A 23,550-nucleotide genomic window follows, 5' to 3' on the forward strand; every position below is an offset into this window, starting at 1 on the left:
CCTTTAGCAGCCTATGGATCTGTTTGCCATTCCTGATGGAAGTTGCATGTTTTTACGTCCTGAGGTTTGCAAGTTCCCATTAAAAGAAATTGCTTCCATGTCTCTAGCATAGTCTGAGCTGCAGAAAGCAGCAGTGCAAATTGAATCAAGAGAATTCTTTAAAATTAGCTTGTACAGAAAAAGTTGTTACCAAGCAATTAAACCTAAACTGTCCAAGTGTGCCATATTTTGTATGCACAAGGCTTTAGGTTTCCTAGGAATTATTCAGAGTACAGATGAGACATTGTAATTCCATTTGCAAGAGCAGATAGGTTTTAAAGTTAGAAGGGAAGATGTTTGAACAGGTATTATTATGAAGATAAATTAAGTATCTACAGTATCAACAGAAGCAGCTTCTCTTTGACCCATATTTTCTATACAATATGGAAAAGCTGCACAGGTGTTCTGACTTGTAGGTCTTGCTAAACAAAATCCTCAGCTGCACAAAGTCTCTGTGACTTTGAAAATCAGTGGTCCAGACCACTGATTGTGGCATCAAAAAGGAAAGCTTCAGATCTAGCGCAACTCCTGAGCTTTAGGAGGAGCTACATTTAGAATGAAACTTATTAGACAAAGCAGTAATCCCTTGCTGAATAGCCAGTTCTGTAGTTGTTCTGTTCAGGAGCATTGTAGCTAGGGACAGTTGAAATCTGCTGATGCAGAGCTGATTTGGCATGCTGTAGTACTTTCATCTGTTGTATTCTTGGGTCAGTGTGTCTCTAGTAGGTGTTTTAGAGATGACATAGGATATGCTGCCAGACTGTATTTCCCTTGCTTTGCTAGGTGGTGTCACAGCACTTCTTACATGCTTCAGCACTTAAAATAACAAAGAACCAAATTTTCCTCTTTTCCTTCATGCAAATATTGGGCTGCCCTTAAGGAAGTTTTTGAATGTATACCCTGCTAAGGGAGGGAACCTTTTAGTGTGCATTGAGCAGTAGGCAGAATAGGTTCAGAAAGGAAGGACTTCTAGCAACCCTCTGAGAATTTGCAGCTTGCACAGAGAAATTGAGAAGCTACTGAAGTGAGCAGGGCACTAACCCAGCCAAACCTCAGAGGTGCCAATGGGGAAAATTTCCTAAGGACCACAGGTAAAAAAAAAGTGTGTCTTGCTGCAAGGCAGAAAGCCAGGGGTGATGAAACCTCCACCTGGTAACATGAGCCCATACTGCAGGAAAAACTAAATCTCTGTTCCAGTCAGGGCCCCATCACACCTGGCATAAGGTGTAGCTCTTGCTTCATTGGTCCAGTTACACAATGGAGAGTCAATATATATACTCTGATGTGGTGCTGCCAATTTTATTTATCTGAAATGGACAGAAAACTCAATTCAGAGCTGAGAAATCTTAATCAGTGGAAGTTTTTATTAAAATAGGTAACTTTCCTAAAAGCAGAAAAAGTGCTTAGATGAATTGGTGCCTTTGCAAAGAAAGATCTTTCAAGAAAAGTTCTCATTCAACTCTACTTATGTTCCATATAGTGTAGGAGGGTGGTTTTTTAAGATAAGCAATTTTATATCCCAAGCTGGTGGAATTAATAGTCCTTTGACTGTTGTACTTTAAGATTTGTTCTGGTTTTACAGGTAACTATTTTGAAACCTAGAAATTACTTGAATATGGAAAGAACAGCTGCTATAGCAAATGCACCCCTTGATGGAAGCAGCATAAAACATGAGGAGGTCTGAAAACTGAAAAGTTATTTTACTTTTAGGTGTTGCAGACCCAGTAGGAAAACCCCAAATGGGTCCCATTAGCAACCTGTTCAGGAAAAAAAACCCAGTCCATAAAAAGGATGCTTTGGAAAAAAGTTCAGGCATAGGTTCTGTAGTGAATCTGAGACACTGAATGTTGCATTTGTTTTAGGTAAACGAGAGAAAGAAAACTATTAGTAGCAGAGATCTGGGCTGGAGCTGCAACTTAAGCCTTTCACACGCATTTTGCTACTCAGCTAATATAGTCACATTGTGCAAATGCACAGTTTTAGGAACAGTCCTGTTCTCCACTCAAAATCTGTTACTGGAATGGAGGACAGGTGCGAGTAAACACCATGCAGAAGCAATTGGGCTGCAAACGGATTAGCTTTAATATTCATTTATATGAACTGGAATCTTCTTTTTATATCTAATAGTTCTTGTAGTAAATTCTAAGAGAAATTTTTTTCTTTTGTTATCTTTTGGCCTCATAAAATACTGTGCAGCTGAGCTTCAGTTATGTTTTACTTAGAAGAAAAGCATAAAGCCTTGCCTCTTTACATTAGCTTATAAACTGCACCAGCTCCTAAGTAGACTTCCTGTTGACTTCAGTGGGAATTCCAGGTGGGGGGAAGCTCTATTTTCATGTCTTCTACAGTCAGTTACACAGAACCTGCTATGTTTTTCCATTCTATTTTAAATGAGAGATTTTATTATTTTGATGCACTTCAAGCAGAGTTTGGAGACACCTAATCATTCAGGTTGGACTCGATGATCCTTGAGGTCTCTTCCAACCTTTGTGATACTGTGATACTGTGATAGATGTACATTGCCTAAAGTAATTGATAGTACATTTTAGGAGATACACTGGAAGCAAAAACAAGGAAAATGAAGAAATGGATGTCAATAACAGCATAAAGGGACCTACCTCATCACTTTAGTTTCTTTTTTTCCTTTGAAATAGTGGGGCACCCTGGATGTGGGTAGGCAGCTATGATGATTCAGTGGTTCTGCTTAGGGTTTTGTTAATCACTGGAGACTGATACTAGGTGTATTGAACATCTATTCCAAATGCTTTGCTTTGGTACTACTGACTGACCCCCATATGAAGCATTTAAATAGGGTCCAGAGAAGATTCCTTCCCCACCTTGCACTTGGTAGGTTTGTGGTGTGGTGGAACCTGGCAAAGTCAGAGACCAACAACACTACTGCTGAATGAAATTAAATTCTACAGAATTATCTAATTACTGCAAGAGTAATGAAGAGAATAGTTGTCCCCACAATCCTTGTTTTGTTGTCAAAGACGCATATAAAAGTAGCTCTGCATTTGTTAAAAAAACCCTAACAAACAACAGCCAAACAAAAATTCCCACAAAACCCCCAAATCACAACAATCTTATGGAATGATAAGTAAACAGGTAAAAAACTTAATCAGTGTCATGGCAGGGTTGCTATGGAAGCAAGAAGAGGAATGATGAAAAATGCCTTTTAGGTGATAGGTCAAAAAGCTTAGGTCAAAAATCAGATAATTTTTATTATAACCAAACAAATCTTAGGGGATTATTTTTATCTTCATTTTCTGTGGAAAAGTTCAAGAGCAAATAAAGTATCTGCTGTATTAAATGCATACCCTTTCTATAAATCTGTAGCTGAATTTATGCCAAGGAAGCAAAACTGCTGAACAGCAAAAATATCTATAATTAAGAAAAAATAATGAAATTAAGTCATGGTTGCAAGGATGTGCTGAATTGAAAAACAAGGTATTGTTCACTTCTCTCAGCGTGTGCTCTGTAAAGAGATACTGATTTACATGGTCAAGTATACCATGTGAGGGGTACCTCATGAAAGATATGCTTTCTGTGGCAGTAAATCTTTTCCCTGCAGTTTGCTGGCTGAGATGTCTGGTAGCAGAAAATTGCAGTGTGGCTTCTAAAGATGGGATGCTGTACGGTGAAGTTATGCCTTAGCAAATCTGTAATCTACACCAGGATTTTCATCAGGATATATCATGTGCTCATTTGATGTGCCATAACAAGAACACCAGGAAGAATGGTGGAAGAAAAAAATCAGGCAATCTATAATGCTGCTGCTAAAGCAGTGCTATCTTAGAGCTGCAAGCACGAGTGCTAGTGCGGCAGGATTTATGAGCTGTTATGTATTCTGTTATTGTTTTGTGCCTTTATTTTGCAGAGCACAGTGGCCATAAATTGGCTTAAAGCATCCAGAGTTTATGGCTGTATCTGCTGTCAAGTTTTAATTTTGGATCTTGGTCATGTTGTGTTTGCCAGCATTTTCAAAGACTTGTTGGAAGAGTTAGGGATGTGGGGGAAGACAGTTCCCAGTAAAGGGCAGCCTGGTAATGTGAGGGAAGGAAACCACTTATTTTTTTACTCACAGATCATTTTCATTATTTACTCATTTTGTTGGCATGTTTGTTGACAGAGAAGCATGACATATAATTAACATATATAATTAATATGGATTTGAGGTGTCCTGGATTTCAAAGGAGAAAAAAAAAGGAAAGAAAGAAACGATGCAAGGTAGCTGGCATAGTTGGTAAGGTTCTGTGAAGGAGCAATACTCTCTTTACTGTTCCCAAGGACATAATCCTAACAGAGAAAAAATAATAGTTCTAATGCAGTCAGGTAGTTTTCCTCGAATCCAGTGGGAAAAATACAAGTGAAACTGGTGAGAATTTAACCTTATTTCATAGTATTTCAATTCCTATTTCAGAATTGTAAAAAAACATGTTTAGAAAGAAGTGTTAAATGGCATCTGGAGTTTTGAGGTGGACTTTGTCGAGGCAGTTGTTAAATGTCTGCACAGAGAATCCTCTACCAGGAGGCCTTTGCACAAGACTGTTGCAGAAAAGACATTTTGGTAATGATATGAGACGACTTATGAGACTGAAATTAATTTCTTTGTTAAATTTATCTATGTAGAGCACTTATAAAATTGCTTACAGCAATCAAGATCCTTGTAGCTTGCCAGTTTTAACAGATAAGCAGTTTTGAAATAATTATTTTCCAATAGTGTCACTGAAGTTGAGAACATTTTTGTTCCTCCTACTCTTTCAGCTTTCTTTTTAACTAAGGGGGAGTTGGGGGGAGCACATTTCTAGAAATGTGGAATGAACAGGCTGTGAATACCAAGTGTGAATTTTGTACTTCTTTTAAGTGCTCCCATGAGATATTGCAACACTTCAGCAGTACGACTTCTGTACTGTTCTGTGCTATTTTTAGTGACATTTAAGGTATGTTGCAGCCTGTATCCATGCTGCTGTTCAGTAAATCTGTCCTTGTATTATATGAAAATATATACATGCATCTTTCTGTGTAGCTGGAGAAGGTCTGTGTTCTAAATTAAAATTGTATAAAACTAATCACTGGACATAGTAAAATGCATGTCACACCTCTAATCAAGATCATAGTACCTAAATATAAACTTACTGTGGAAAGAGAAGGGAATGTAAGGAGCAGATTTGCCTCTCCTTGGGGTTATCCTATAGTTTTTAAACCAACATCCTGTGTCAGTTGCTGCACAGGGCATAGGGACACTTGGAGCTGCTGAAACGGCCCCTGTGCTGCTACTGTTAGAAACTTGCCGTAGGCACTGGGGAGGAGGCAGAGGAGTACTTCATCTGCTGTTGGCAGACTTTACAAAGTCCAGAGAGTGTCATACACAATCTGTCTCTCTGCAAGTGGGAGAAGATGCAGACAGGGGAAAGAGGGAGACAAAAGATGCTTGCAAAGGCAAAGGCTGCAGTATTTCTCTGGTGGAGAAAGTTGTTCCCCAAAGATGTGTAGAGCATGTCTGTATGCGTGGCAGGAAGGAGAGCAGATCTTGCTGCGGCTGCTGGCTAGGCAGAGTGCTTACTGCTCTGTGGGGGAAAGAAGAGGTTAAAAAAATTATTAAATAAAAGGCTAATTAGGACACTTTGTATGCCAGAGTATCTGTAGTACATGTTGTCCAGGCCACCAGGAGATGTGATCTGACTGCATCTTACTTGTTTAGAATGGTGGGAGTGTAGTCACTGCAAATTAAAATGTTACTCCATTCTGGAGTCTGTTTCTCTGTCAGTTACACACCTAGTGTATGGTTTTACTTTCTTTTCTCTCTGTGTTTACAAAAGAGAATTATTGGTAAATTAGAAAAATTACATGGGCAGCCTGCCATACTCTCAAATGACTAAGTTTCTGAAATATGTCCTTCAAGCATGAATAAAAGGGTTTTATGAGAAGAAAACAATTTCAGGTAATATGTAGTACTGATTGCTTACACTGGGTTGCAAATGCAGCAAATGAAATAAATTTACTATCCTGTTCTCTTTTTCTCTTGTTTAGTTAAGAATGCTTTGGATTATTTGCACCTTTCAGAAGCCGTGACACAGTGTGGTAGTTAACAGGATAGTAATAGAAAGAAAAAGAATTTAGGAATTTTATTATTGATGCAAATGTATGGAAGCACTTTTTATTTGTTAGTTTTTGTGTTTCATTGACTGAGACAGCAAGGACAGACTTCTTTACCTTATGACCCTAGAACTATTTTGGGATTGCTTTAAAAGAAGTTTTCCAGAAGAAAGATTTCTATGTGAATCCTTCACCATACAATCATAATTCAGCCTTACTTTTCAAATTAGAAGTCTGTAAAGTCATAACTGGGCCAAAAAACATGATATGCACCAGAGAAGGAGTTGGAGCAGACACCAGCCAACATGATGTAGTTTTGAACACCTTAAATTGACAGGCAAATTTCTTGATATTTTATCTTCATTCCCATTAGAGTGCCACTCTACAGTCCCTCTGTTCACACTGGTGGTTATATATTATAGTGAAACAGATGTAGAAAGTAAACATTGACTCTTAAAGGATTGAGTTTATAGAGGTGGCCTACTTGATATGACAATAAGAAGGAAGAGGGAGGAGATGCAGACAGAATCATAGAATCATAGAATCAACAAGGTTGGAAAAGACCTCAAAGATCATCAAGTCCAACCTATCACCCAAGACCTCATGACTACTAAACCATGGCACTAAGTGCCATGTCCAATCCCCTCTTGAGCACCTCCAGGGATGGTGACTCCACCACCTCCCTGGGCAGCACATTCCAATGGCTAACAACTCTCTCTGTGAAGAACTTTCTCCTCACCTCGAGCCTAAACTTCATCTGGCGCAGCTTGAGACTGTGTCATCTTGTTCTAGTGCTGATTGCCTGGGAGAAGAGACCAACCCCCTCCTGGCTACAACCACCTTTCAGGTAGTTGTAGAGGGCAATGAGGTCTCCCCTGAGCCTCCTCTTTTCCAGGCTAAACAATCCCAGCTCCCTCAGCCTCTTCTCATAGGGCTTGTGCTTGAGGCCTCTCACCAGCCTTGTTGCCCTTCTCTGAACATGTTCAAGAGTCTCAATGCCCTTCTTAAATTGAGGGGCCCAAAACTGGACACAGTACTCAAGGTGTGGCCTAACCAATGCTGAGTACAGGGGCACAATGACTTCCCTGCTCCAGCTAGCCACACTATTTTTGATGAAGGCCAGGATGCCATTGGTCTTCTTGGCCACCTGGGCACACTGCTGGCTGTCAGTCAGTACACCCAGGTGCCTCTCTTCCTGGCTGCTCTCCAGTCACTCTGTCCCCAGCCTATAGTGCTGCATGGGGTTGTTGTGGCCAAAGTGCAGCAGCCAGCACTTGGACTTATTGAATGCCGTCATGTTAGACATTGCCCATCTGCCCAGCCTGTCAAGGTCCTTCTGCAGAGCCCTTCTACCCTCTAACTGATCAACACCTGCTCCCAGCTTGGTGTCGTCTGCAAATTTGCTGATGACTGACTCAATCCCATCATCTGGATCATCAGTAAAGATATTGAACAGGATGGGACCCAGAACTGATCCCTGGGGGACAACACTAGTGACTAGCTGCCAGCTGGATGTGGCACCATTCACCACCACTCTCTGGGCTTGGCCCTCCAGCGAGTTCCTAACCCAGCACAGAGTGCTGCTGTCCAAGCTATGGGCTGACAGCTTGGCCAGGAGTTTGCTGGGGGACGGTGTCAAAGGCCTTGCTGAAGTCCAGGTAGACTACATCCACAGCCTTCCCCACATTCACCAGGTGGGTCACCTGATCATAGAAGGAGATCAGGTTGATCAGGCAGGACCTTCTCTTCCTGAATCCATGCTGTCTGGGCCTGATCCCTAGGCCATCCTTCAGGTGCACAGTGATTGCCCCCAAGGTGGTCTGCTCCATAATTTTCCCTGGCACTGAGGTCAGGCTGACAGGCCTGTAGTTTGAAGGTTCCTCCATCCAGCCCTTCTTGTGCATGGTCATCACATTGGCCAGTTTCCCGTCGTCTGGGACCTCTCCGGTGAGCCAGGACTGGTGGAAAATGATGGAGAGAGGCTTGACCAGCTCATCTGCCCAGCTCTCTCAGCACCCTAGGACTTATCTCATCCAGTCCTATGGACTGGAGATGATGACATGGACAGGAGATGAGAAGTGAACTGCTCAAAGAACAGCCAGTGGCTCTGCCTTTGGTGGGGCTGCTCAAGAGGGTTGTCTCAGTGACACCAAGGGTACAGAGATGGCACCTGGCAGGACATCTTCCTTGTAGAAGGGAGATGGGAAAGAAAACCAGTGCTGGAAAGGTGCAGAGCCTGAAGGGCAGGCAGAGGTCTTACGAGTGCCTTTGGAGGGAAGTTAGCAGATAACAGGGGGATTCACGAGAGGTAGGCTCTGGTGGAGATGCACTGTGTGCTGAGTAGGGCTTGGGATTTTATGATGGAAGACATGGCATGCAAAAGGGTAGCACAGGAAAAGAGCAGGCTTCAGTAGACCAGAGCAGGTAACTGCAGTGATGATGCCACATTTTCTGGGCAAATTAGGCTGCAGAAACTGGCTGTTGAAAAGCAAATTTCCAGGCATGTGAGAGGTTTTAAATTAAGAAGTATATCAAAGTAGGGCTACATCTAAAATCTCCTCTTGTCTCCAGTACTGTTTGTGCAGTAGTGATATACAGTATGAGACAAACTGGTTATGGGTCACCTTGGGGATTTGCAAGTGCCTCTGGTCCTTGTGTGTGCTCCTAGTTACCGTGGCTTGGGAATTCAGCAGCAGTGCTAAGACTACCAGATGTCCTGTTTCTGGCAAGCTGTGTCTTGTTGTTGATCACTTCCTTAGTCAGAGCAATAAAAACAAGTAGGAATTGCAGATGTAGGCAGTTAGGTTTCAGCCTGACCATAAGACTTTCTCAGCTGTAAGAATAATTTCAGAAGAGCAGACTAAGGGAAATGGCTTTTGCTTAATATGTTGCGGCATCTCATCAGTCACCACACAACACACAATTTTATAAACTGTTGCACTTTGTGTGGGTATAAATGGATTATAACTGATAACCCATAAAAAATTAATGGTTTGTTGTAAGTGTTTTAGTGGAATAAAAAATATCACAGTAATGAAAAAGCTGACGTTTTAAGGACTGATAAAGCAACAGATTCATCCAGTGAATGTTAGCAGAATGCCTGTGTGTACTCTTGGCTATTTATAACAGGCGTATCATCAGAAGATAACAAATGTTACAGGATAAGGATAAGCAAAAATTGAGGATATCCAAAAATCCAGGAAATTGAACTGGGGGTATGTGAATTTGTAAGAGATGGAAGGAAAACAGTATTATCGAAAAAAATGCTTGAAAGTCAGTACTTTGCTGGATGTGGATTCCTGGATGCTCTTGATCTGGTCATGTAAAATCCTCTCAACATAGAGTTGCATCGGCAGAACAAGGATCTGAGCCTGTGCTGTTTGACAGGGGTTTGCTCTTTGCCGTATTTACTTCAAGTTATGATAGAATTTTTTTAAAAACCTCACAGGGATTTGATTTTCATTAATTCCATTTTCCTCTGCCCTACAGGAGGGGTGTAACCATTTCTTCATGACAGAAAGACTCAAAGAGGAAGTCAAACAACCCGTCACCTAATCGATATTGGTAAGTGAATGTCTTTGAGTAACTGATCCGCATCCTCCACAAGACTTTTTCATTGCAGCCTCATGTAATAGTGAGTGGTCAGCAGAGCAGAACTGGTCTAGACAGAAAATCAAGGTCTCTGGTAAGAATGAGCCTTTTTCAAATGTAAATCAGAAAATAGTGGAAGAGCTGGATATTTATTTGTTTTTAATTAGATGCAACTTCCTTTCTAAATCAGCACCAATGCTTACTTAAATTAGGAAACACAGTAAACACTGGAATTAATACTGACATCATATAACTAAACCATGGCTAGTTGTCTCTGTCCCCCTTTGCTATTTTTAAGTGCCTGTTTACCGAATTCAAAGTAAAGTCTCATTAATAATTAAATACTTAACTTTCTTTAGAGAGAAAAACAAGATAAACTCTCTATTTTCTGAGGTAATTCATGGTTATGAATTGAATGACTCGCTTAAAATCAATGTTAATAAATATTGTATAGGATTCTTCTCCAGCCACCCCATAAATACTAAGCTGATTGAACAAAACAGAGAATACACTAATGGAAGTATATCTTTAGGTGGTGATAAGATTTTTACATGCATGTTCCAATTTATATGAAATTTATTTCACACTTCCAGTGGCAAATGAAGCCTTGTATCAATCAACTGAACACATGCACACAAGCAGGTGAGCACTTAAACACAACTTTCCTCTCTTGCTCACTTGCTGCTCAAGGCCCCTCTTGTAAGGGTCTGTCTTACACTCTTTTACCATTTGTACTGTCCTGCATGTCAGTGTGGGATAAGCACCCACATTTTGGGGGGCTCCTTCTACATTATTGCATTGAGCATATGTGGCTCAGTTGGTAGTGCATAAGACCCTTAATGGGAAGGTTGTGAGTTCAAGCCTGCAGTGGGCAGTAGTGTCCTCCCTACTCTCGTCATGAGGTCTGTGGTGACAGGTTGGACTTGATGATCTTTGAGGTCTCTTGCAACCTTAGTGATACTGAATACTGAGTACTCTTTGTTGTGCTGAATCTGTTCTACATGTGTGCCCCTCCCGTAAGGGTGGTAACTTGCCAAATCGAGGCAGAAAGGTCATGGCAAAGTTACTATTGGTTGAGGTGGAAGCAACTTGATTTGTGTAGCTGAGTTGGAAGCAAATTATTTGATAAGGGCAGGAGGAAGGATAAAATTACAATGTTTTTTATGACACTGGAAGTAAGCAAGGCTGTGTGGCCATCATAAAATCATCCTGGTCAGAAAGGACCTCTGAGATCATCAAGCCCAGCCCTTTTGCCCACTCCACTAAGTCTGTTGTTAAACCATGTCCCCAACACCAGGTCCACATGGCCCTTAAACACATCCAGGAATGGCAACTCAACCACCTCCCTGTGCATCCCATTCCAGTGCCTGACAATACTTTCCATGATAAAAATTTTAACTAGTGTCCAGTCTAAACCTCCTCTGGCACAGCTTGAGGCCATTCCCTCTCATTCTATCATTTGTTACTTGTGAGAATAGACCAGTGCCTACCTCTCTACAACCTCGTTCCAGGTAGTTGTAGAGAGCAATAAGGTCTCCCCTCAGCCTCTCCTTTTGTATTTCTAAACAGTTCCAATTCATCTCAGTCCTTCTCACAGGACTTGTGCTCCAGGCCCTGCACCAGCTTAGCAGCCCTTCTCTGTACCCACTCCAGTGCCTCAATGCCTTTCCTGTACTGCGGTGACCAAAACTGAACTCAGTACTTGAGGTGCGGCCTTACCAATGCTGAGTACAGAGGGAGTACAGAGGGACAATCACCTCCCTGGTCCTGGTGGCCAAACTCTAATATAGGCCAGGATGCCCTTGGCCCCCTGGGCACACTTCTGGTTCATATTCATCCTCTTGTCAATCAGTACCCCCAGGTCCTTTTCCACCACACAGCTCTCTAGTCATTCTTCCCCAGGCTTGTAGCATTGTATGGGGTTGTTGTGACCCAGGTGCAGGAACCGGCACTTGGCCTTGTTGAAGCTCATACAGTTGACCTCAGCCCATCAGTTCAACCTATACAGGTCCCCCTATAGAGCCTCCCTACCCTCAAGCAGATCAACACTCCTACCCAATTTCATGTCATTGGCGAACTTACTGAGGGTGCCCTTGATCTCATCCAAATTATTGATAAAGAAATTGAAAAGGACTGATCCCAGTACTGACCCTTGGGGAGGACCACTTGTGACTGGCCTCCAGGTGGATTTTACTCCACTGACCACCACTCTCTGGCCCCAGACATCCAGCCAGTGCTTTACCCAACAGAACATGTACCCATCTAAGTCACAAGCAGGCAGTTTTCTAATAAGAATGCCATGAGAAATCCTGGCTGAAGAATGTAATAATCCCTGAAGTTTGTATCATCAAGGCTATTAAGGCTAAATTCTCAGTTGATGAAAATCTGGACAGATCAAGTACGATGCAATGATCCATAATTTTGTTTTTAAGCATCCCGTGTAACTTACGTTTGTTACATTAGGAATAAAAGATGCCATTAATCTGTTCTGGAAGTTCTTTTCTCTTCCCTTCTTTGTGTTCTCATCCTCACTCCTCCAAAAAATCAAGTAGTAATATATAAGGAATAAACTGAATGGAAAATTGAGTAAGTAGGCTTTTGTCAGCCATGTATGCACAGATCCTATTAATTTACCCACTTCTGTTTTACATTTGCATCAATGTAAAACTAAATGCAAGGAAAATTATTCCTAATTAACACTGATGAGTAGTAAGTGAAATCTGTGTAACAGCATGTGCTGTCAAGGAAGGGAAAAATCACGTGTGACAGCCTTTGAAGCCGGATACAAGTCCATCTTCTGGAACATGCATCAACTTTCCTTAGAGAAAATAAAACAAATATTCCAGTTTCTTACATAACCTATATTTACAGTTGAAGGTGTGTGGTATCACCAAGAAAGGCAGTAAAGGTTGGTGGGGTTTTTTGTTTGGTTTAGTTTTGTTTGCTTGGTTTTGTGCTTGTTTTAGCTTTTATTTTTGTTTGTTAGTTAAAGAGAAAGTGAGAAAAAAAATGTGAGTACCTTGAGATGGGAACTGTGCTCCTTATCACTGGGGCCTGCTTTCAGATGTGGGATAGGAGAAAGTACTATCTCTGAAACAGTGGATATAACTGAAGTGTCAGGTGATGGATCATGGATCAAGAAAGAATTTCTGTGTTTTAGCTGCAGTGATCCTGAAGCTCTGAGAAGGAGGTGAAGTGTTAATACAAGGTCTGAAAGGAGCAGTTTTACTGAGAGCTGCTAAACAATGCAGTATGGAAGGAAGGCAATAAATTGTATATGGTAATGAACAGATTTACAGACTTGGAAAATGGTGAAGAAGAAAAATGCATTGAGGTTAAAAGCAAGCAATGAGTTTCTGGACAGGTGTGAACATACATCCTGCACAGGGGACAAGGAGATTGGGAGCCTGCATGAGTGCCTGCTATAAAACCAATCTCTCTGACTTGGAAACCTTTTGGAAGTGACATCAGGCTTAATTATGTGAATGCTCTGGCTGTTCTGTTTGAAAGTTTCAGCACAATTTGTGAAACACTCACTCCAGAAATCACTTCAGACATGAAATGTCCCCAAATCTCAGTGGTCTGTGAATTTTAAGTGTGCCAGGCAGTGCTGAACAGAGCGTTAACTGAAAAGAGGGCTGTGCAAAGAAAAACATTTGTAAGGAAAGTGCAGTGAAAAAATAGTGGACTTGATAGTGTCTGCTTTCAGAATATGGTTCTGAAATTAAATAGAGTGGATTCACACCCCTGGCACTGCTGATTATGAGTTCCCTTCCTGCACTGCTCTGATTTTTGTCTTATTAGTTTTATTTTAAAAGGAATCTTGATAAATTTGCTGTGTGAAGGTGGACAACCTTAAACATTTATTGCTCAGAAGATACTCTCAGTCTTCTAAGAAGCAGCAACACATGGTATAGAACAATATCAATTCCAGAAAGACTTGAGTCACTGATAGTAAAGACAATGGGCAGTGTAGAGCCACAGAGGAAGCCCAAATAGGAGCCAGTGAGTAATGCTGTAAAAACTCAGTTATGAAGACCAGAGTAGAGTAAAACCAGAGTTATGAAAAACAGCAGTGAAGGTCTCTATTGGAGATTTGATTTCATGCATATTCATTTTGGTGAGCCAGGGTTGTATCTGTGCCTGCTGAGTGAGTGTTTTGGGTATGAGTATTCAGAGGTGGGAAATAGAACACTCTGAGACAGCATCATAGTAATATGGTATTATCCCACTGGAATAACCTTATGGTGGCAAAGTTTTGTTAGAAGTAACAGTGTATTCATTGTTTCCTAATGCCATACAGATGTTTCTCCTCAAAACATTGCCTACCAATTGATACTTGTCCGTTATTTCTTGACCCAGAATATTCCCCAGGGTTACTCTTATCTTTTCCATATGTAAAAGCAGATCCCATTTCTGTTCCAAAGTATCGTATTACTGATTTGGATCATCTTTAGTCTAATCTCTTTCCAGTCTTTAACTGAAATCTCTCAAGGACAAGTGGTTTTCTTAGGCACTAATTATCATACAGTTCTTAATCATTATTACTAATTTCATAATTTTCAAGTATGGACTTTCTCAGCACCTCTATGCAGAGGTCAGTACGAGAATTCTAGGATGACTGCTCACTGAAATGGAGCATTTCCATGGTTTCCTTTTTCAAAGCATAAATTGAAGATAGAAGTTACATCTTTATTTTCTTGCATCGCACCTCCTTTCAGTTCAATGTTCTCCGTTGCATAGGACAGCTAAGCTGCAAACGTTGAGGACTGTGAGCATGCATCTTAGTGACTCAGGCTTTTATTTTATTTAGTTGCCTCTCTTACATTTTGGTGATGACCAACATTTCTTGCAAGGGGAAAAAAAACAGAAGCTGTTATCAAACACAGCAGAGACTGAAAAATCACAGAGGAGAGCCCCAAGTGACATTTTGAGTGAAGTACAGGGTAGGCATCCCCAGCCTTTATGTTGCTGGAAGAGCCACTTTATTACTTTATCAAGGTTTATGTCTTCAGCTACCTCTTGATAACAAGGTTATTCCAGTGATGTGTAATGCTCTGAGTCACCTCCTCCAAAGAGGAGAAATGGGGAGGAAGGAAATTTCTGGATCAGCTTTCCTGTAGAAGACCAGTAAATAAGCTGTTGTAAAATTTGTGTCATGTAGAAACAGGAGGCAGAATATATATCTGAGTCTCTCATCATGACAGTGGCTTATTGCAGAACAGTATTTTTATGTTTGGGGTAATGCAATTATGTGGGACTTTTTGAGTCTGGTTAACAAGTCACTGAGGGTATTAATAGCTTTCTCCCTTAAGGATGCTCTAGAGGAAAGCTATTTTCCAGGGAGAATGAGGCTTCAGCCTTTATCTCCTTGTGCATGCTTTTTACTAACAAGATTTTTATTTATCTGTAGTCTCAGACAAACAAGACTTTATGTGCCCATGTAGGGGAACCATTTTCTGCTCTTACGGGATGGATTTCAGGACCAAATGATAACCTGTCTTCTCCCTTCTTCCCCAAGCAGACCTTGATAGAAGTTGACTGAAACTGCAGAATTCCAGGCAGATTGCCTCAAATTTCTTTTCTGCTCAGCTGTTAAAATGTCATCTTATATTCACTGGCACTTCTGCTTACACTGTCTTTGCACACCCTGCCAGCAAAACCAGTCAGTCTGGAATCTGGGCACTATTTTTCAAGACGGGGATTATTAAGGTGCTGTAGGCATTGTTATAGGCAACTTAGAAAATTACAACCTAGGAAACTCTTTAGTTGAGGATTATTTGTAGTTAAATGATTCTCACTGAAAATCTAAGGAGAGAAGAATGTTATGCATGTTGGTGTGTATGGGAGTTTTCCTCTTGAGGCCTTCAGTTAGTGTTGCTGTGGCTTAAGTGAGACATCTCCTTGCACTCAACTCAGAGAAGCATACTTAGGAGCCTCATCTCTTAATGAAAAAAAAACCCCATGTTCTCAGCCTCACTGTGCCACTGTGTGAGATGCCTGAAGCTGATGAGGGAATTTCTACCTACCTGTCTGTCATTATAGTCCTACTAGTTAGGAACATATCTTTATATTTTGACAGAGGGTTGCCTTTTTTCTTTAAAAAAAAGAGTGACAAGTTCTGTTAAAATGTTAATTTATACAGATGCCTCTGAAGAATAAAATGCTTTACTATATCTTAGGTTTCATAATTTATAGGGTTTTGATTTGGAATTTCAGATTCAACTCTTCATCTTTTTTTTTGTGTGTGTGTGTGTTTTTATGTGATGCAAGTTACCATTACTTGTTTCAAATGAAACTGAATCTCAAGTGACTTGCCCTCCTCCTCTACAGATTTGCTATCCTTTTTTTATGTCCAAGCTTGAAAAAATAGAAAATTTGGGGCTTTCTGAAGCAAAGAAGAAACTATTTTGTTTAGACTGAATGTTGGTCATGTTTTGGAGTAGGTTTGGTGTATTTTCCATTGTAAGCATAAACTAGGAAATACCACACAGGGATGTAACAGCCTGCCTATGAAATACAGGTAGATACAGTGGTGTCATGTAGCTGAGAAGCTGACAATTGAAGTTTTGGACAACTATGTTCTCTGTCTTACATGCTGATTGAGTTTTGGGTCTGTGATTAAGGAGTGCTATCACTCCTATATGCAAAGTCAGAGCATTGCTATCTAAATGATGTGTGTGCTGTCACATAAAGTTTTGGAAAGCTGCAAAACAAGAATCACTGACTTAATGCATCTCTGTGAGACTTAGCAAAGAACAGATGTTCAAAGCAGATTGTCATTTGATCTATGTTCCTGAGAAGCACTCCCACATCATTAGATGGGCTAATGCTGCATTTGTTGAAGACAGGGAAAGGTAAAATTAGAAATGGCTTGCAATGATACTTCAGTCAATTTAAACATTTTCTTCAGGTGGTTCAACCTCCATTTTGACAAAAAAAAATTCAGCATGAATTGTAGAGTAAGTGCCTACATCTTAAAAGCCTATAATAAGAAACAAAACTAAGTTACATATCATTTGATAGCGAAAACCTTGTGAAAAAATTTGTCCTCCAAAGACCACTCCCAAGAATGAAATTAAGATCTCACTTAAAATAGCAGAACAGTGTAGCAGGAAGGAATATTAATGCCAGTTTGAAACTTACTAGAAAGAATCCTGAAACAAATGACAGGAAAAAGTCTATTAGCACACACTGCTAACTAAAGTATCATTTCTGTGAGTAGCTTATGGAAACCCCTGGCAGGCAATAGTAAAGTGCTGCATGTGCCTTTGCAGGAAATCTCCATGTTTAGCATGATTTAAGAAAAGAAGACAATGAGATTGGAGCAATCATTTTACTAGTTACGATTTAAGAACTGTCAATGCTGAGTGACATTATCCAAATCCTTTACTCCTCCATATTATGTGGAATTGGAATTTTCTGTAGAAAAATCCTCTCCTCTCCCTGTTCACTCAGTACTGTTTGATTTCTCCTATTTCCCGAAGAAAATAGGCGTAAAAAAAAGTTACAAAATGTCAGCTAGCTGGTTACCAACATATTCTGCAATAATGATTTGACTGTGGAAAGCACTAAAAGCATAATGTGTCCTGAGCAATCTGGTCAATCCCTTATCTCCTCTGAGGTGAGACCAGCATCCTCCTGAGGTCCCTTTCCAACTGAAGTATCCTGTGGTGCTAAGAATATTTGCATTAACATTAGCATAAGACCGTTATGTTCAAATACCCTGGAGATACTGAGCAAGGAAAGCAAACTGATACAGTCTCCTGGCCAGGCTTGCTGTAGCACCCTTTTTCCTCAGTGTTGTGTCACTATTTTCCTCTTCTGAAGTCAAAAGCAACATGCCATAGCATAAGTGGCACGCACCGAGGCAGGTTAACAAATTCTGTGGTGTGTGTTTGGCAACAGAGTGCAGCGTTCTAGTGTTTCACCCACATGCCATATAGTTTCATAGTTTCATAGTTTCATTCAGGGTTGGAAGGGACCACAAGGATCATCTAGTTCCAACCCCCCTGCCATGGGCAGGGACACCCCACACTAGATCAGGCTGGACAGAGCCTCATCCAGCCTGCTCTTAAACACCTCCAGGGACAGGGCCTCGACCACCTCCCTGGACAACACATTCCAGGGTTTCACCACTGTCATGGTGAAGAACCTCCTCCTCACATCTAGCCTGAATCTCCCCACCTCCAGCTTCATTCCATTCCCCCTAGTCCTGTCACTACCTGAGATCCTGAGAAGTCCTTCCCCAGCCTTCCTGTAGGCCCCCTTCAGATACTGGAAGGCCACAATTAGGTCACCTCGGAGCCTTCTCTTCTGCAGACTGAACAGCCCCAACTCCTTCAGTCTGTCCTCATAGGAGAGGTGCTCCAGCCCTCTGATCATCCTTGTGGCCCTTCTCTGGACACGTTCCAGCACCTCCACATCCCTCTTGTAATAGGGGCTCCAGAACTGGACACAGTACTCCAGGTGGGGTCTCACCAGGGCTGAGTAGAGGGGAAGGATCACCTCCCTCGACCTGCTAGCCATAGTCATGCTTATGCCACCATCTGAATTTACCTTATTTCTTTTGCCTCAGAGCTGAGACAATGATTAGGTGTTTGTATTAACTGGTGAGAAATCAAATAAGAATTTCCCAAGTTAATACAACTTTGCTCACAACAGTGGTGTCAGTCCAGAGCTGTATTTCAGAACCCACTTGTGGAGAAATTCTCCACTTGACTTTGAAATGCTGAATGAGGCTTTCCTTTTGAGATCTAGAAAACTTACTCATTTGAAGCAAAGGTAACTTAAAATGTATTGAGATAAGTTTCATTTTGTAGCATCTATTGTTAGATGGCATTAAAATGCCACAGGAAATAATCCTATCTGAAAACATTAGTATAATTTATTTGTGAATTTCATGAAATGGCACTTCAGTGTTTTGAATTGGGAAAATATCATGGGTTATTAGTATTCAAGCAAGTGCACCAAGTGTGACATCCTCTTTTTAAATTAATACTTGATAAAGTCATGAGAAGTGCTTCTTAATCTGGACTCACCTTGTATATTAATTAGGATTTGCTCTCGACTGTTCTCATAATGCTTATGATGAAACAAATCCTTTTTCCAGGCCAGATGGTGCCTTTTGTCTGGTTAACTGATAGAGCATCCCTGCTATATAGGAATAGTTATGCAAATAATTAATTTGTCATTTCTTTGACCAAGCTCAGAAAGCAAACAAAAGAACATCTACCAGAGATCTGCCTGAAATGTTGAAAATGTTTTATGGACCTGTTGGATTAGATTAAAATTGTTTTGCTCTTGTTGATTTGTACCTTACAGTGGAGACTTCTCTGGCTTCAGTAGCATCATTTATGGAGCAGAATGACATTCCAAAGCGTGGGAAGTGGTGGAGCATTCCCCTTGGCCAGCCTCACTACAGCCAGTGGTTTTAGCTTTTGTTTGCTTGGAGACAAATACAGCAGTGTGCTTTCCTTCTCCCTTGTTAGTAGAGAACTTAGCAGTCCGTAACATGAGAGCCTTTGATTGGGAACAAATGCAGGAGATGAATTTCCTCTCTAAGAGTGATACACACAGTACTAGCCCAGAGTAATAGATCTTTCTGCATGGTGAGACTTTACCAAAGCTGAGCTGATTCTGCAGACCTATTGCTAAGTCTCTGTAAGATGGTGCTCTAAAAAAGGCAACTTATGCATTCTAATTTACTTTCCATTTCATCCTTCTGGAAGCTTTAAGTCCTGTACTGTATTGTCAGTATTTCAAGGGAGAAGCTGTGAGGCTAATGCAGAAAAGTGCCATAGGAGTTTGAAATGTATTTTATCTCCACAAAGATTGAAAAAAAAACCAACCAACCAATGCCTCCCCCCCCCCAAACAAGAAACAAGCTCCAAAGCAACAACAAATTAAAACAAAAATAAAAACAAACGAAAATACCCCCAAACAAGAAAAATACTCAACCCAGACCCTTAACTCAACCCAGACCCCTTGGTGTTCCACCAAGACAGTTGGCTTGTGTATGCTTATGTTGTAGTTTCAACCTCCTTTCTTTCTTTCAATTGCTATGTGAATATTGTACTTGTAGTACTAAATGTAAGCTAAAGAGGAAAGCTGTTTCATTTCACTGCTGCAGTAGAAAACATTCATAGGAGTTGGAGGTGACAAACTTCTGAAGGACTTAGTTTCTTTCTCCATTAAACTGCAAGTTAATGCATCATGCTTTGTTAGAGGCAGTGTCATATTCTGTTTCCTATGCATTATTTTTGGTAGTACTTCTGAGAGAGGTACCTCTCTCCTAATTTCTGCTCCTAAAGAGTGAGATCCTTACACACTGTGTGGATCTTCAGTACGAAGAACAAAAGAGTGCTTTAAGCTAACAGCTGCTTAATCAAGTTGTGAGCTGTATTAACATTTGCACGTTTTCAGGGTAAAATATATTCTATGTGTGGGTTGAGAGACAGGAGGACCAGTGTTCTGTGCCATTATATGAACAGTCTTTTAACTTACTTAAGTTTCTATGTAGCCCTAAGATTGAGAAGAAAGTAGCATAAAACAAGTTTATGAACTTGAAGAAGTTTGAAATACTACTTGTGTAAACTAGGGCTCTCATTCAAGGTGCTGGTGTGCACTGAGGAATGATACTTAACTGCAGGTCTGATACACATGTTGGCAGAAAAACCTTCTCAACTGAGAGTTGCCTGATGACTTCTGCATCAGAGATTAGCATGAGATGGTATGTTTCAAGAGCTTCACTCCCCTTTTTACATCTAATGAATAATGGAAGTGGTGTTTTTTATTGCTACTTACTGTTGGATGAATGGCAGAATGATGTGTGACTTGAATAAATATTTAGGTGTATTAGTGTCTGTGAAATTTTTCCTTTGCTGTAAAATGCACTTAAAAAATATGTTAAGCAATTCAGAAATGTAAAAGCAGTGAATTAGATCTGTCCCAGATTATGTGATGGGAAACATATTTGTAGTTTACTTAGCCTCTTTTTTAATATAGAGGCTAAACAAATTCTGATGAGCAGTGACATCTTCATGCATTTTGAATTATAGCTGACTTTGTTAAATGCCAGCTAGGCCATAGGAAATGATCCCTAAAGTGGTGAAATCACCTGTGTGGTGATCCAGATGCAGAAGATTAAAGAAGGCTGTAGTGGGAATAGGTTTAACATGACAGACCATCCATTTATTCCGTTAGTGCCAAGAAAAGGATAGGGAGTAGTCATTTTCAAAACAGGAAACTGGAGATAAACCTATCTCACCTAATGATGGGAGTAAAGTAACAACAACCATCTTACCTGTTCAAACCACTAACTAGGAATTTGGCTCAAAATGGGGTATTTCTGACAGCTATTAAGTCCATGCAGAGCTATTAAGTCCAAGCAGAGCTTAAAGCTGCGTTTATCTTAGACCCAGTGAGCTTTGGTGTGCATTTCAGGATCCTCTTAGATTGCTGGTGCCCTGCTATGTTGTTCTTCTAACGTATATCTGGCTGGTTGAAATCTCCCATGAGGACCAGGGCTCATGAATGTAAAGCTGCTCCTATATGTTTATAAAGGACCTCATCAACTCAGTCTTCTTGGTCAGGTGGCCTGTAGCAGACCCCCACTATGATATCACTTTCCCTTGCTTTCCCTTTAATCTTCACCCAAAAGCTCTCTGTCACCTCTTCTTCTGTCTCCAGGTGAATATCCATGGAGTCCACTTGATCTTTGGTGTGGAGACTCATATCCCCCTGTGTTTCCTAAAGAGCTTGTACCCATCTAATCCCACACTCCAGTTGTGGGAGCCATCCCACTATGTCTTAGTGATGCCAATGACATCACAGCCTTCCAGGCACTCACGCGTCTATGGTTCTCCTTGCTTGTCCCCACCTGGTTCTGGCGTTGTTGATTTTGCCACAAGAAGTTTGCTCCTACATTTTATAGATTGTGCAAGACCCTTCTGATAGATTGACCTAAAGGCTGTTGCTGTGGGTCTTTTGTCTCCAGGTGCTCGATGCATTGTCTTCCAAAGCCCTCTTTCCCCATGCTCATTCTTCATCCAGGAAGACAGAAAGTGAAAGACACCTGTACTGATAATTTTCTCTGTGTTGCTTTACCTGATTCTTTTTCCCAGTGCATCACCTTCAGTTAAAATCTCAGGTTTTCTGGATACTACTCAAGATAGCAGACATCTTTGCTCTAAAGAGATTTATTTTTCTTTTTGCCTTGTGCAGTTCTTAATGTTTTTCCTCAGTCTTAGTGCCTGTTTTTGTATGGATTTGATGGGTTTGAGATGCACGCTGAAAGCACAGCTGCTAATTCGTTCTGGCAATTTGGCTGGAAATTGCCAGGTACTGAGCACTCCCAGACATTTTAATGGAAAGTTTCAGCTGGTCTGTCTCAGGGGTGTGCTTACTTTGTTTAAACTGGTTCAGTTATTTCTCATCATTTCAGAAGCTTGTAACTTGTTACCTTTTCAAGTGCAGATTCAAAACTGTGACTGTCTCTTGATAATATTTTCATTAACAATTACTAAATAAATCAACAGTTTCTAAAATGCAGTAAGATTTATTTGCAGTTGATGAGATCTTGAAGAAGCAGCAAAATCAAGTTGAGAGTATAAATTTCAGTTTGGGGTTTTGTCTCCCTTGTTCCTTATGGGAAAAAAAATATGATTAGCTTGGCGGTAGCTATAAGGATGAGATCCAGTAAACTATCTTCTGCAGCTGTTCTCAACTAACAGTGACCTCTGTGCAAAGCTGAATGGTCAGATCAGCTGTCCAGAAAACCAGCAGGCTGTATTTGAAACCCTCACCCATCAGGGTGGTCAGAAATCATCCTCTAACTCATTAGTTAGGTCAGAAGGTATTTCAGTTATTCCTTAGCCATCCTGCTTACCCTGGGCATCAGAGCCTGACTGCGTTACACCATCATGGGGACAGGATAACTGGGAGTCTGCATATGGATGATCATCTCTTCTCACCAAGGCTTTGGAGCAGAAAGTATCTGCCAATTTAGGAATGGAAAGCAAGCAGACAGGTGCCTGATCTTCAAGAACATCTGCTAGTGACCATCCATCAGAGTCACTTCCTGACATCATGCAACAGAGGGCAGAGTGCTTCTGACTCTAGCATGGATGCATGTTAGTGATTGCAGCATCTTTTAAACATTTAACAACCAAGTAAACAGGGTTTTGCCAAAAGTTTTGCAGCTGAAGAGTTTGCCACAAGGAACCATTGCATAACTCTAGGGCTTAAGAGGACACAGTCTCAGGCTGCGCCAGGGGAGGTTCAGGCTGGAGGTCAGGAGGAAGTTTTACACAGAGAGAGTGATTGCCCACTGGAATGGGCTGCCCGAGGATGTGGTGGAGTCACCATCACTGGAGGTGTTCAGGAGGAGACTTGACAGGGTGCTTGGTTGCATGGGTTAGTTGATTAGGTGGTGTTGGATGATAGGTTGGACGCGATGATCTTGAAGGTCTCTTCCAACCTGGTCTGGTCTATCCTATCCTATCCTATCCTATCCTATCCTATCCTATCCTATCCTATCCTATCCTATCCTATCCTATCCTATCCTATCCTATCCTATCCTATCCTATCCTATCCTAGGAGTTGTTTTAACACTTGAAGTTCTTTCTATATTTCATATCTCTTTGAAGTATGTACATGAAGAGATGTATGCAAAGATACACAAATTTGGGTACCTTCTGGTATTTGTGGAAGAAAGCATCCAACTTTGGAGTAGGATCCAGAATACTGTGTATGTGGGCCATAGATTGTTCAGAGGGGAGGAAATCTGCAAAGGGATTTGAGAACAAACAACTGAAACTG

The 23,550-nt window shown here is 40.9% G+C and overlaps 1 long non-coding RNA gene across 2 annotated transcripts in view; it reads left to right on the plus strand.

Moving 5' to 3' along the window:
• The window catches only part of LOC137442002 (uncharacterized), a 363,940-nt gene that overhangs the window by 204,105 nt on the left and 136,285 nt on the right, over positions 1-23,550 (plus strand). For both annotated transcript variants that reach the window (XR_010987559.1, XR_010987558.1), the window contains exon 4: positions 9,628-9,702. This is a non-coding gene — a long non-coding RNA (uncharacterized lncRNA). The remainder of the gene's footprint in view (positions 1-9,627; positions 9,703-23,550) is intronic.

The sequence above is a fragment of the Melanerpes formicivorus genome, unplaced genomic scaffold (genome assembly GCF_026170545.1).
Source record: "Melanerpes formicivorus ecotype bairdi unplaced genomic scaffold, bMelFor1.0.p_v2 SCAF_6, whole genome shotgun sequence".
NCBI lineage: Eukaryota > Metazoa > Chordata > Aves > Piciformes > Picidae > Melanerpes > Melanerpes formicivorus.